Consider the following 11,288-nt stretch of genomic DNA (forward strand, 5'->3'; position numbering starts at 1 on the left):
AAACTATGGTTTGGAATATGAAACCCTGGATGAGGCTTTTACCGACTCGCCCTCCTTCAGGAACCAAAGGGCGGCCTTTCCTGTGTGGAACTGGAACTCAAGCCATAAGCCCTGGTGTGATACCTGAGAGGCTGCTACCGAACTGAGATGGACATTTTATAGGAATTTATACAGATGTTGGTCCTCAAAAGCTACAAACCAGTGGTCTGCAAAATAAAATATGTTGGAAACCTCTGCATAAGATAATACACTGTTGAGCTTTTTGTTTTTGTTTTAAATACACTAGTGCTGACTAAATTGGAACTGGTTTCAATGTACATCATGTCTTGAATGCATGTTTTTCTCGGCAGGCCTACTGAGAGGATGTGAGCTAAATGGATTACGCATTTGAGGAAATCATCTTCATGAACTCATGTTTATAGAGAGAAAATTTTGGGTACTTAGAAGTTCATGTAATTCATTTGATCCAAGGAGGAAGAACAGGTCTTTGTAGCCCTGTTTCCCAGAGGGTGGGTCACAGCCATCTGCATTAGAATCAGACAAAGGCAAACCCCACCCCAGAAGGACAATTTCAGGGCACAGCCTAGGAGATCCCTCTTAAAAGTTAGCCACTGTTGGGGCCTCCCCGGTGGCGCAGCGGTTGAGCGCTGGGTTGCGAAACTGCGCGCGGCCTCTGCGGCGCCGGTTCAATCCCCGGCTGCTCCCCGGCCAACGGAGGAGGGTCCCACATGGTGCGCAGACCTCTCCTGCCGCCCGCTGCTCCCCTCAGCAGTGTACTTCGGTCCTTCTGCCTGCTCTGCTCCCCGCTCTGGCTCTGGTGAATTCTCTCACCCTCCCTCCCGCACTTCTGACTGTACCCAGTGCATGTATAAACAAAACAAGCAAACAAACCAGCAAACAAATAAATAAAGCATGCCTCTATTAAAAAAAAAAAAAAATTAAAAATTAAAAAAAAAAAATTAAAAGTTAGCCACTGTGGGCCTCCCCTGGTGGCTCAGTGGTTGAGCGCTGGGCTGCGAGGCTGCCTGCAGCCTCTGCAGCGTCGGTTCATTCCCCGGCCGCTGGTGAGGGTCCCACAAAAATAAGAGCCACTGAGCTGTGTGTATGGATGTTGTGTAGTTCTGGGAGAAGCCAAGGAGGGAAGCAAAGTGGACTTAACAATACAGGTTCCCAGGAATTGTCTCAAATCTTGACCCTTCGCTGACAACTAGGCTCAGCAAAACAAAAAAACCCAAGTATCTCGAAAGTTACTTGAAGAATCAGGTGATACTAAGTATTGCAATTCTTGGCAAAATCTACATCGAATATTTATAAGTTTGATGTGAATCGTTAATAAGTATTTGGCTTCCTGATAGCACTTTTAAAACTTCACACTGAGGTGTGCTTCTCTTAGTACTTGTGATTTATTTCCTTTAAACCCCATGCTGTAGTTTCCCAAAATACTTTGTTAGCACAGAGGCGGAACCCTTGATGGGGGTGGTGAATAATTCAAATAACAGAAGTTTGCAAGGAAAAATCATGTTAACTTGCATATCAATTGTGATTCAGTTCAGGAGAAAGTACTAAAATATGAAATACTGTATCAGCAAGATTTATTTTTTGGCTCAGTATATTAAAATAACCTATTGTAGTGTCCAAGTTCTGTATGCCTTATGATGAATAAATTGGAGCATTTAAAATGGTTCTGATTATAGATGTATGGGCCAGCACTTTTCAGTCTGAACCTTGCCTTCAAAATAGTTACACCTGAATTCTAGGTTTTACAGTGTTATTCTGTAGAGACCAGGCTACCTATATTATACTATTTATTTTTAGAATAAAGCAAGCATAGATATTGATGCTTCAGATGCTTAGCTGCTGTGTGCGTGTTAGTGTGTGTGTGTGTGTGTGTGTGTGTGTGTGTCTCCTTGAGCTCATTTCCATACCTTTTTCCTCTGGGTTAGGTGATAGTTGTGTAGACAACATAGTAATTTGTACCTTTTCTCTACGTATGAACCATGCAATTAGTAAACATGCCAGGGACCACAGAGGAAACAAAAAGGTTCTAAGTCCTATAATTAAAATGGAATGTGGTGACACGTTGCTTGTGTCTTAGTGTTTTGGATGAGAATAGAAAAGGGAGGATTGGACATTACCCTTGCCAAGTAAAACAGTTGGTCAGACAAGTGCTCATAGGTCTAGACATGTTCAAGCACTGGCTGGAATCTGAACTTTCCTGTTGATATCAGTTGCTTCAGGGTAATGACCCATGGGCTGTAGATCTTGGGCCTGTTCTGTGTAGGATTTCTGTATTTCACAATGTTCTTAATGTGGTATTCAACTCTGAATACACAGTTGATGTTTCCAGGGGTTTTTGATGGTCCTTTCCAGTCCTGTTGCTTCATAAGAGTTTTAAGCTTGGTAGAACTGCATAAAATGAAGGTCATCAAAGCTTCATGGGAGGAAGTAGGAACTTTGCTAGTGATCTGATTGCAGAAAAGCCCCTGGATTTTCTGTTCTTTCTATTTCAAGAAAATGAGTATATACACAAAGGTTTTTTAATTTTTAAAAATTTACTTATATATGCATATAAGAACTGGGGTACAGGCCAGAGGTGGGGTGTATGTGAGAGGATTCACCAGAGACAGAATGGGGAGCAAAACAGGCAGAGGAACTGAAATACACTCCTGAGGGGAGCAGTGGGCGAGACAGGAGAGGTCTGCTGAGCCATGTAGGTTGCTCCTGGCCGGTGGGGGATTGAACTGCTGCAGTGGCTGGTGATAGCTTCACGGTACTGTTTTTAACCCCTGCGCCACCAGGGAGGCCCCCACAGAGGTTTAATGGAGACCTAAGGATAATTAGCAATTACGAAGTCCCGTAGTTTGCTTATTTCTTAAAGCAGAGTTGTTTAAAATTGGTGTCTAGAACACAGCCATGCTTTGGTTCATTATGAAAATTTCAAGTTACAGCAGTTGAACCCTCCAATTTTTTTTTTTTAAGATTTATTTATTTATATAAGCACTGGGTACAGTCAGAAGCGCGGGCGGGTGAGATAATTCACCAGAGCCAGAGTGGCGAGTAGAACAGGCAGACTGACGAAATACACTGCTGAGGGGAGCAGCGGGCGACAGGAGAGGTCTGCATGCCATGTGGGACCCTCACCCGGCGGCCGGGATTGAACCGGCGCTGCAGAGGCTGCGGGCAGCTTTGCAACCCAGCGCTCAACCGCTGCGCCACCGGGAAGGCCCCCATTTTTATTTTTTAAATAAGAACCTAGTTTATTTCAGCACATAAAGTAATGCCAAGGGATCAAGCATACACTAGAGACAATTTCTCCAATACTAGAACAGACAGCCCAAGCAATTAAAAAAATTATAAAATTAGCCATCATCCACCTACATCAGTCCAATAGGTCTAGTAAATCTACTTAAGGTCCACCCCCCCACTAACCGGTGGCAGAAGCAGGACTTCCACACTGCTTTTCCTAGTGATCAGACTGCCATGTTTTCATGTTGGCTTTATAGTTTCAAGGGAAGGATAAAAGAGAATTTCCAGCGTGTTAAATAAGAGAGGTAAGTAAAATTGAGTACCAAACAAGATGGGGCTTTTTCAAAATTGGAAAATACTATATACACATATATATTTGTGCAAGCTGGTTCTCTTCACTTAATACATTCTGGACATCATGTCCTATCATATTGAATGATCAGAAGAGTCCCATCGTTTTACCCTCCTGTACTATGCTGAAGATGCAGTCATTGAAATATAGACAAATGCTGAAGGTTTCTAGTCGTCTCCAGTTGAACACCTGAAGTTTTGTTGCGTGCTAATCTTTGAAATGTTGAAAATCTAAATGTTGTACTTGCATTCCCTAGCTAATAAGATTTGAGGCTTTTTAAAAGTACCTATTTACGACAGCCCCCCGTGGCAAGTCCTCTAGAATTCATTTCTGTTTGAGGCAGTAAGCGTTGGTGATCACAGTTATTTGCTGAATGCTGTTGGTTGCTGGGAAGGAAATGAAATGAAAACAAACATATCCCTAAAAACTACTGCTTCTCAGAGAGTAAGGATTATTCATGACTTGGGTGGGTGGGTGAGGGTAGGTGCCTACATCCAGTCTCTATTGCTGCTATAGCAGGTTACTGCAAACTTAGAGACTGAAAACTACACCGATGTTTTACATCACAGTTCTGAGGGCCAAGAATCCCACCATGGGCCCCTGGATTAAGGACTGGGTTTGGCAGGGCTGTATTGCTCTTCAGGTTCCAGGGGAGAATTCACTCCTTTCCTTTCCCTTCTCAGAGTCTAGAACCCACCTGAATTCCTTTGTTGGGGGCCCTTGTCATGTCCCCAAATCCAGCAGCACAGCATGCCTGACCTTTCTTCTATCACCTTGTGTTTCCGACCGCAGCCAGGAGAGTCGCCCCGCTTTAAGGATTTGAGATTAGATTGGGCCCATCCTGATAATCCCCCATCTTAAGGGTGGGGGCCCTAACCCTGGTGCATTTACAAAATTCCCTTTGCCATATTAGTCAGCAGCTTTAGATTACAAGGATTAGGACAGGGACATTTTGGGGAACCATTTTTCTGCTTCCCCCACAAGGATCTTGTAGGGTAAGTGATTATCAGGCTTTTCTGCCCTCCTGCCATTGGCATTGATGATGGATCCCTGTGGTTCTACATGCATGCCTGATGGCGGACACCTGGAGTAGGGTGAGGGCATGCATAGGTGGGCACACCTGGGTTGAGATGGGGCTTATAAGGGCGGCGTCATGGGGATGCCAGCAGAGAAGGAACAAGAACAGAGCAGAGAGAATGCCAGTGAACCCAGAAAGAATGAAGAATCGCCCGGGGCTGGGAAGCCTGCTAGCTTCTCAGTGGCCTGGCACCTCTGCCTGCCATGTACCTGGTAAAAGCTCAATAAAAGCCTGAAAAGCCACCGAGGGTCCAGGACTCTCCTTTACCTGTCTGCCTGGATCATAGAAAACCTGCACTGTGCCCTTCCTGCCACTACAATCTATACCTACAGGGAGCTCGCTAAGAGAGATTTTTTACAGCCAGGAGGCAAAGCTGTTGGCTCAATGATGGTATATTTTATTTATTTGCTTATTTATTTATTTAATTTTTTAAAAAATATTTATTTATTTATGCATACAAGAACCGAGGTATAAGCCAGAGGTGTGGGGGTGAGAGGATTCACCAGAGACAGAGTGGGGAACAGAACAGGCAGATATATTTTAAATCTATTAACAAGAATTGGCCCAAGCAGAGCTCATTGGGTGGAAGATGGTTCACCACTTGGAGCTGAGAACTGTACACAGATCTAGTCTGGGCCTCCAAGCAGAGAGTGGCATCATCTGCTTTTCTGGAGAGCAAGGATATGCTGGCATTTTGTGAGGCAAATTTTAGAGAAGCATCTAATCCCAAATACTTGAACTGTAGAACAGCAGGGACGCTCTGGACCTGGCATTCACCTAAGGCTCCTCCCCTCTCTATAAAATGCAGGTATTCCCTGCTTTTCCAAAGTTCAATGTCACTTTGTTTTTACCAGAGGCCATATTAATACCTATTTCCACTGGCCGAAAGAAACTTGACAAGAATTTCTGCTTTTACGATAGAAAATGAAAGTTGAAAACAGTGTCAGCACTGGTTTTGCAGCAGCTGCTCCAGAGGCAGTGATATCCCCAGCAGGAGGGGTGGGCCCACCAAGCTCCTTCCCATGCACACCATTCTACAGGCTGCGTATTTATCAGGTCATTCCTGTTTTTACTATACATGAGAGTGATTTTAGGTTTGATGTGATCTTGTGTAGGTGATTTTGGGGATCTAGAAATGCTCAAATTTTTTCCTACCTGAATGGTAATTGCTTCTTCATTTTACCCCCTTTCAGCTGAGGAAAGTTTCATAGGCTTGCTCTGTTTTCTGATGGGGGACACCTGTATTTCTGACCCCCACCTCTCCCCAACTTCCAGGATCTCATGGCTTTACCCTTTAACTTGATTGCTCCTTCTTAGAGGGTTGGCCACATTATTCTACCACAGTCCATGGTTATTGTCTCTGCCCTTTCAGTGGGTCCTCAAGGTGACAGATTTCAGGTACAACGTCACAAAGCACATATTACTGCTGTGACGTTTTATAACATTCTCTCCCCAAACAGAATTACTGTTCAAGGGAGAGTTGCCCAGCTCACACTGACATGACTAAGATTTCAGGGTTTACTACAGCGCAGCTTAACTTATCCAGACCAATACAGAGATCAACTGGCAATTCAGAGAAATACAAATACCATTATATATCACTAGATAGCCTCCTTAAAACAATATAAGGGCTCTCTCTTAAAGATTTATTTATTTATGCATACAAGAGCTGGGGTACAGGCCAGAGGTGTGGGGAGTGAGAGGATTCACCAGAGACAGAGTGTGGAGCAGAACAGGCAGACTGACTGAAATACACTGCTGAGGAGAGACAGGAGAGGTCTGTTGTATCATGTGAATTAGCTCCCTGGTCAGCTGGGGATCAAACTCATGTTGCAGTGGTTGGGGATAGCTTGATAGCACTAACTTTAACCCCCGCACCACCAGGGAGGTCCCAGACTTCATTTATAAGATGAGTAAGTTCTGAGAAAGGAAAAAGATTAAGTAGTTCTGGGAACTAAGATTTAGCATAGTGAATATAGTTAATGTATACTTGAAAATTGTTGAGAGTACATCTTTTTTTTTAAAATTGATTGATTGATTGATTTATACATACATACATACAAGCACTGGGTACAGTCAGAAGCGCAGAAGGGTAGAGAATTCACCAGAGCCAGAGTGGGGAGCAGAGCAGGCAGAAGGACCGAAGCACACTGCTGAGGGGAGCAGCGGGCGGCAGGAGAGGTCTGCGCGCCATGTGGGACCCTCCTCCGGTGGCCGGGGAGCAGCCAGGGATCGAACCGGCGCTGCAGAGGCTGCGGGCAGCTTCACAACCCAGCGCTCAACCGCTGTGCCACCGGGGAGGCCCAAGAGTACATCATTAATTAACTTGATTGTGGTCATCATTTTCACAATGTATACAAAGATCAAATCATTACATCGTACCCTTTAAATATATACAATTTTATTTATCAAGTGTGCCTCAATAAAGGTGGGGGGAAATAAAATAATATATAACTACATTCTAGGAAATTATGTTTTAGAGAATATTTGACAGTAAAACACTTATGCTATAACTTAAGGTAAAAGAGAGTAACAATTTTGTAAAAAGTATGGATTCATCTAGTCCAATTATATATTGATGGAGAAAAATACATAGAATTTTAGCAATGGTTTTCTCCTGGAAAGCAAGAACATGAGTGAATTTTAGTTTTTAAAAATTCTTTCTGTAGTTTCATTTTTCTGCATTGCATCTGCATTATGCAATTTTCTACATTGCATATGTATTATTTTCTTTTTTTTTTATAGAGGCATGTTTTATTTATTTATTTGTTTGTTTTGTTTATACATGCACTGGGTACAGTCAGAAGCACGGGAGGGTGAGAGAATTCACCAGAGCCAGAGCGGGGAGCAGAGCAGGCAGAAGGACCGAAGTACACTGCTGAGGGGAGCAGCGGGCGGCAGGAGAGGTCTGTGCGCCATGTGGAACCCTCCTCCAGTGGCCGGGGAGCAACCGGGGATCGAACCCGCGCTGCAGAGGCTGCGGGCAGCTTCGCAACCCAGCGCTCAACTGCTGCGCCACCGGGGAGGCCCACATATGTATTATTTTCTTTCCTTTTTAAAAATTAATTAATTTATTTTCTTACATCATTATTCATTTCTGGACAGTATTTGATTTCTCAGGTGTAGTCCCCGTAGTTCTACCCCCATAGCACCCGTGATCTTCACTGTAGTTGCGTATGTATTGCTTTCCATCACAAAACATTGGCATGTTCAAATATAGATAAACATATATAACCATGTGATTAATAAGAAGGTTGCATGAAGGAACGTGGAAGCACAAAATTTTTCAGTGAGACTTAGGTGTCCCTTTCTTTTTTCATTCTTGGGCAATTCAGCATTGCAAGGGAAACTCTGCTTCCCCAACAGTCAGTCTCTCTGCCTCCAGCGTCTTCCCCTCTCCTCTGGCCACACCTGCTCCCTGCTGAGGCTTTCTGGCAGGTTAGGTCCTTGCCAGGTTACAGTCTTTCTCTCTAAGGCAGTTGTGAACCCTTTGCTGACATGAATCATTGCTTGTTCCCTTTCTGTTTTCCCCGGCACTTTGTAGACAGCCCTGCACAAATTAGGTAATCAATAGTCTGTTGGCTGATTTAACTTCATGTCACGCTAGATAATTTACCCTAGGCCTCTTGTCATTTATCAATCCAAACATTTCCATAAGTGATAATTTTATCCTTTCATCTTTCCCTAGATTTATACATATATTAGTTTTTAGTTCATGCTGAAAGATTAAACATCTCTTTGCACCATACATGTCTCAATTCTTCAGACTTATTTTAATTATGGCTGACATAAGAAATGGACTTAGAGAAAATAAGCTTGTGTCTCTGTCTGCAAATGATTTATAGAAAGTTCGTCTTATAACATACAGTTTAATTATATTTGTGTCCTTAGAAATATCTTTATCTTGTTTTTCTTATATTATTTTTATGAAGACTATGATCTTTATGGGGCAGATTCTGAAATTGACACATCTAATAGAAATGAGTGAAAGGGGTGTGTGTGTGTGTGTGTGTGTGTGTGTGTGTTAGTGTTAGAGAGGGAAGGAAGGAAGAAGACAGAAGGAGAAATTTTCCTGTTTTCTTTCTTCCTACCCTACCTTCACCACAAAATACCATGAAACAGTATTTTTTTACAGGATTAGATCTGGGGTAGTGACAGTCACCTGGGGAGATTTCTCATTTGGGTTTAGGTCTTACCAGATCATCTAACAAGAACACATTTTGAGATCCTTAACTTAATCATTTCTAAATAAGATCACATCCACCCTTTCCAGGGGTTAAGACACTGGTTTATAATTTTAAAGATTTATTGATTTATGCAACAAGAGCTGGAGTACAGGCCAGAGGTGTGGAGGCCAGGGGGTGAAACAGAATGGGGAGCAGAACAGGCAGACGGACTGAAACACACTGCTGAGGGGAGTAGTGGGGAGACAGGAGAGGTCTGCTGCACCATGTGGGTTAGTTCCCTGGCGGGCTGGAGATGGATGCGATGCTGCAGTGGCTGCAGATAGCTTCATAGTGCTGTGACTTAACCCCTTGTGCCATATTAATTTTTTTGGGGGAGGGGTACATGATTATCTGAGGAAGATTAGGAATTCTGTTTCAAGATGTCTGTTAGAAATCCTAATGTTAATGTGAAGTAGGCACTTGAATACATAGTCTGGAGTTTATTGGAGAGTCCAGGCCAGAGATACAAATTTGGACGTTGTCAGTTTACAGAGGAACTTTAAGTTACGAGACTGAAGGAGATTACTGAGAATACTAGTGTTTATAGAAAAGAGATATCAAAGGACAGAATCAGGAGCCAGGAGATGAAGAACAGCCAGCAAAGGAAGTTGGGAAGGAGCAGGGAGTGAGGTTATTTCGGTGTTTCACTGGGTACAACGCTGCTTGTGTCAGACATGTTGAAAAATGAGAACAAGAAAAATGAGAACCCACATGGTAATGACTAGTGAATTTGACAATAGCAGTTTCAATGAAAAGATGAGCATCAAAGACTTGTTTTCCAAAGAAAATGAGAGGAAAAAAATTAGAGACAGTGAATTTATACAATTTTTCCAAGTGGGATAGAGAAATTTGTAAGTGATGACCAGAAATGGTAGGGAAATAACAGCATGCTTGTATGTTGATGCAAGGAGGGCAGGAGATCGAATACAGATGGAGAAGGAAAGGAGATTTGCTGCAACTACGATAGTTGAGACCAGGCATGGGACTTAATGCTTGAAGAAATACTGACTTTTGCTAGGAGCTAATAATAGTCTTTCCCCACAGAAGTCAAGTATGAGCAGGTAGATGGCAAGTGTCCTTGCTTCCCATTTGGTGAATGAATAAATTAAATGAGCTTGATATCCAATTATGATCTGCAGCCCTATCTGTTCTTTGCAGAAGGAATGGAATTTTTAAATCTAGATCTGACACAATGTCTTTTTTTTTTTAAAGATTGAGTTTTTTATACAAGAACCGGGGTACAGGCCAGACGTGTGGGAGGGTGAGAGGATTCACCAGAGACAGAGCAGGGAACAGAACAGGCAGACTGAAGAAATACACTGCTGAGGGGAGCAGCAGATGAGACAGGAGAGGTCTGCTGTGCCATGTGGGGTGCTCCCCGGCCAGCCGGGATCGAACTCGTTCTGCCGAGGCTGTGGATAGCTTCACAATGCGGTGCTCAACCGCCTGTGCCACCCGGGAGGGCCAATATTTTTATTTTAATAACACAATTGCTAAGGATTCAAGATGCCTACTTTGGGACTTTCCAAATTTCTATTTTTTAAAAAAACTAGTAACGCCTCTTTACCTGAGGAGATAATACATTGTTTTCATTGTAATTATTGTTTTAATTCCCTACAGGATCTTAAATGAAAACTTTTAAACACAGTAAACCTCTAATTTAAAAAGATGAAAATAACAATTAGAAGTATTTAAGAATTTCCTTTCTCTCTTATTACAATCATAAATTTAAACACATCTCTGCAAAAATGCCTTAAGATACAGAGAGCATAGATTTTCACATATTGTAAAAATGAGGGTATTTTAAGGAAATATCAAAAATACAGAGGTACTAGCTTGATATCACTCATATTGCTCTTTAGTCATTTTAAATATGAGCACTTCCAACTTCTGTGAGGGTACAGTTCCTACATTTTAAATAATTCAGGTAGGGGTGAACTGAATTCTCACTTTTAGTTATTTTTCCTCCTGTCAGCAGTGCCCACTTTTCACCAGGTGAGGGCAGTAAAGAGACATCTATGTGTTTCCATTCCCGCAGGGACTTTGCTCAGAAGTCAGGAAGATCAGGATTCTTTCCTGTACGTGCCAAAACCTAGCTACTTCATCTTAAACTATGAGAAGCTAAGCACTTCCGAAAACCCTTGAGGTTCATTCAAGAAGTTCAAGTTTGGTTCCTGACATGGGGTGGACAGTTTGGGGGATGAGACTAAGAAGAGCTAAGGGTAGGATCCAGGACTTTCTGTTACCCTAAAAGAATCTGGGAACTGGGGTGAGAAGGAAAAAAAGCAGAGTACCCAAAGATGAAAGTCAGAGGTCATGACTTGCTCTGACACTGACTTTTCCTGTGGGTTGGAGAAAAGAGGCAGAAGCTAATCATTCTGAATTT

The sequence above is a fragment of the Talpa europaea genome, assembly GCF_964194135.1.
Source record: "Talpa europaea genome assembly, chromosome: 14".
NCBI classification, from domain to species: domain Eukaryota; kingdom Metazoa; phylum Chordata; class Mammalia; order Eulipotyphla; family Talpidae; genus Talpa; species Talpa europaea.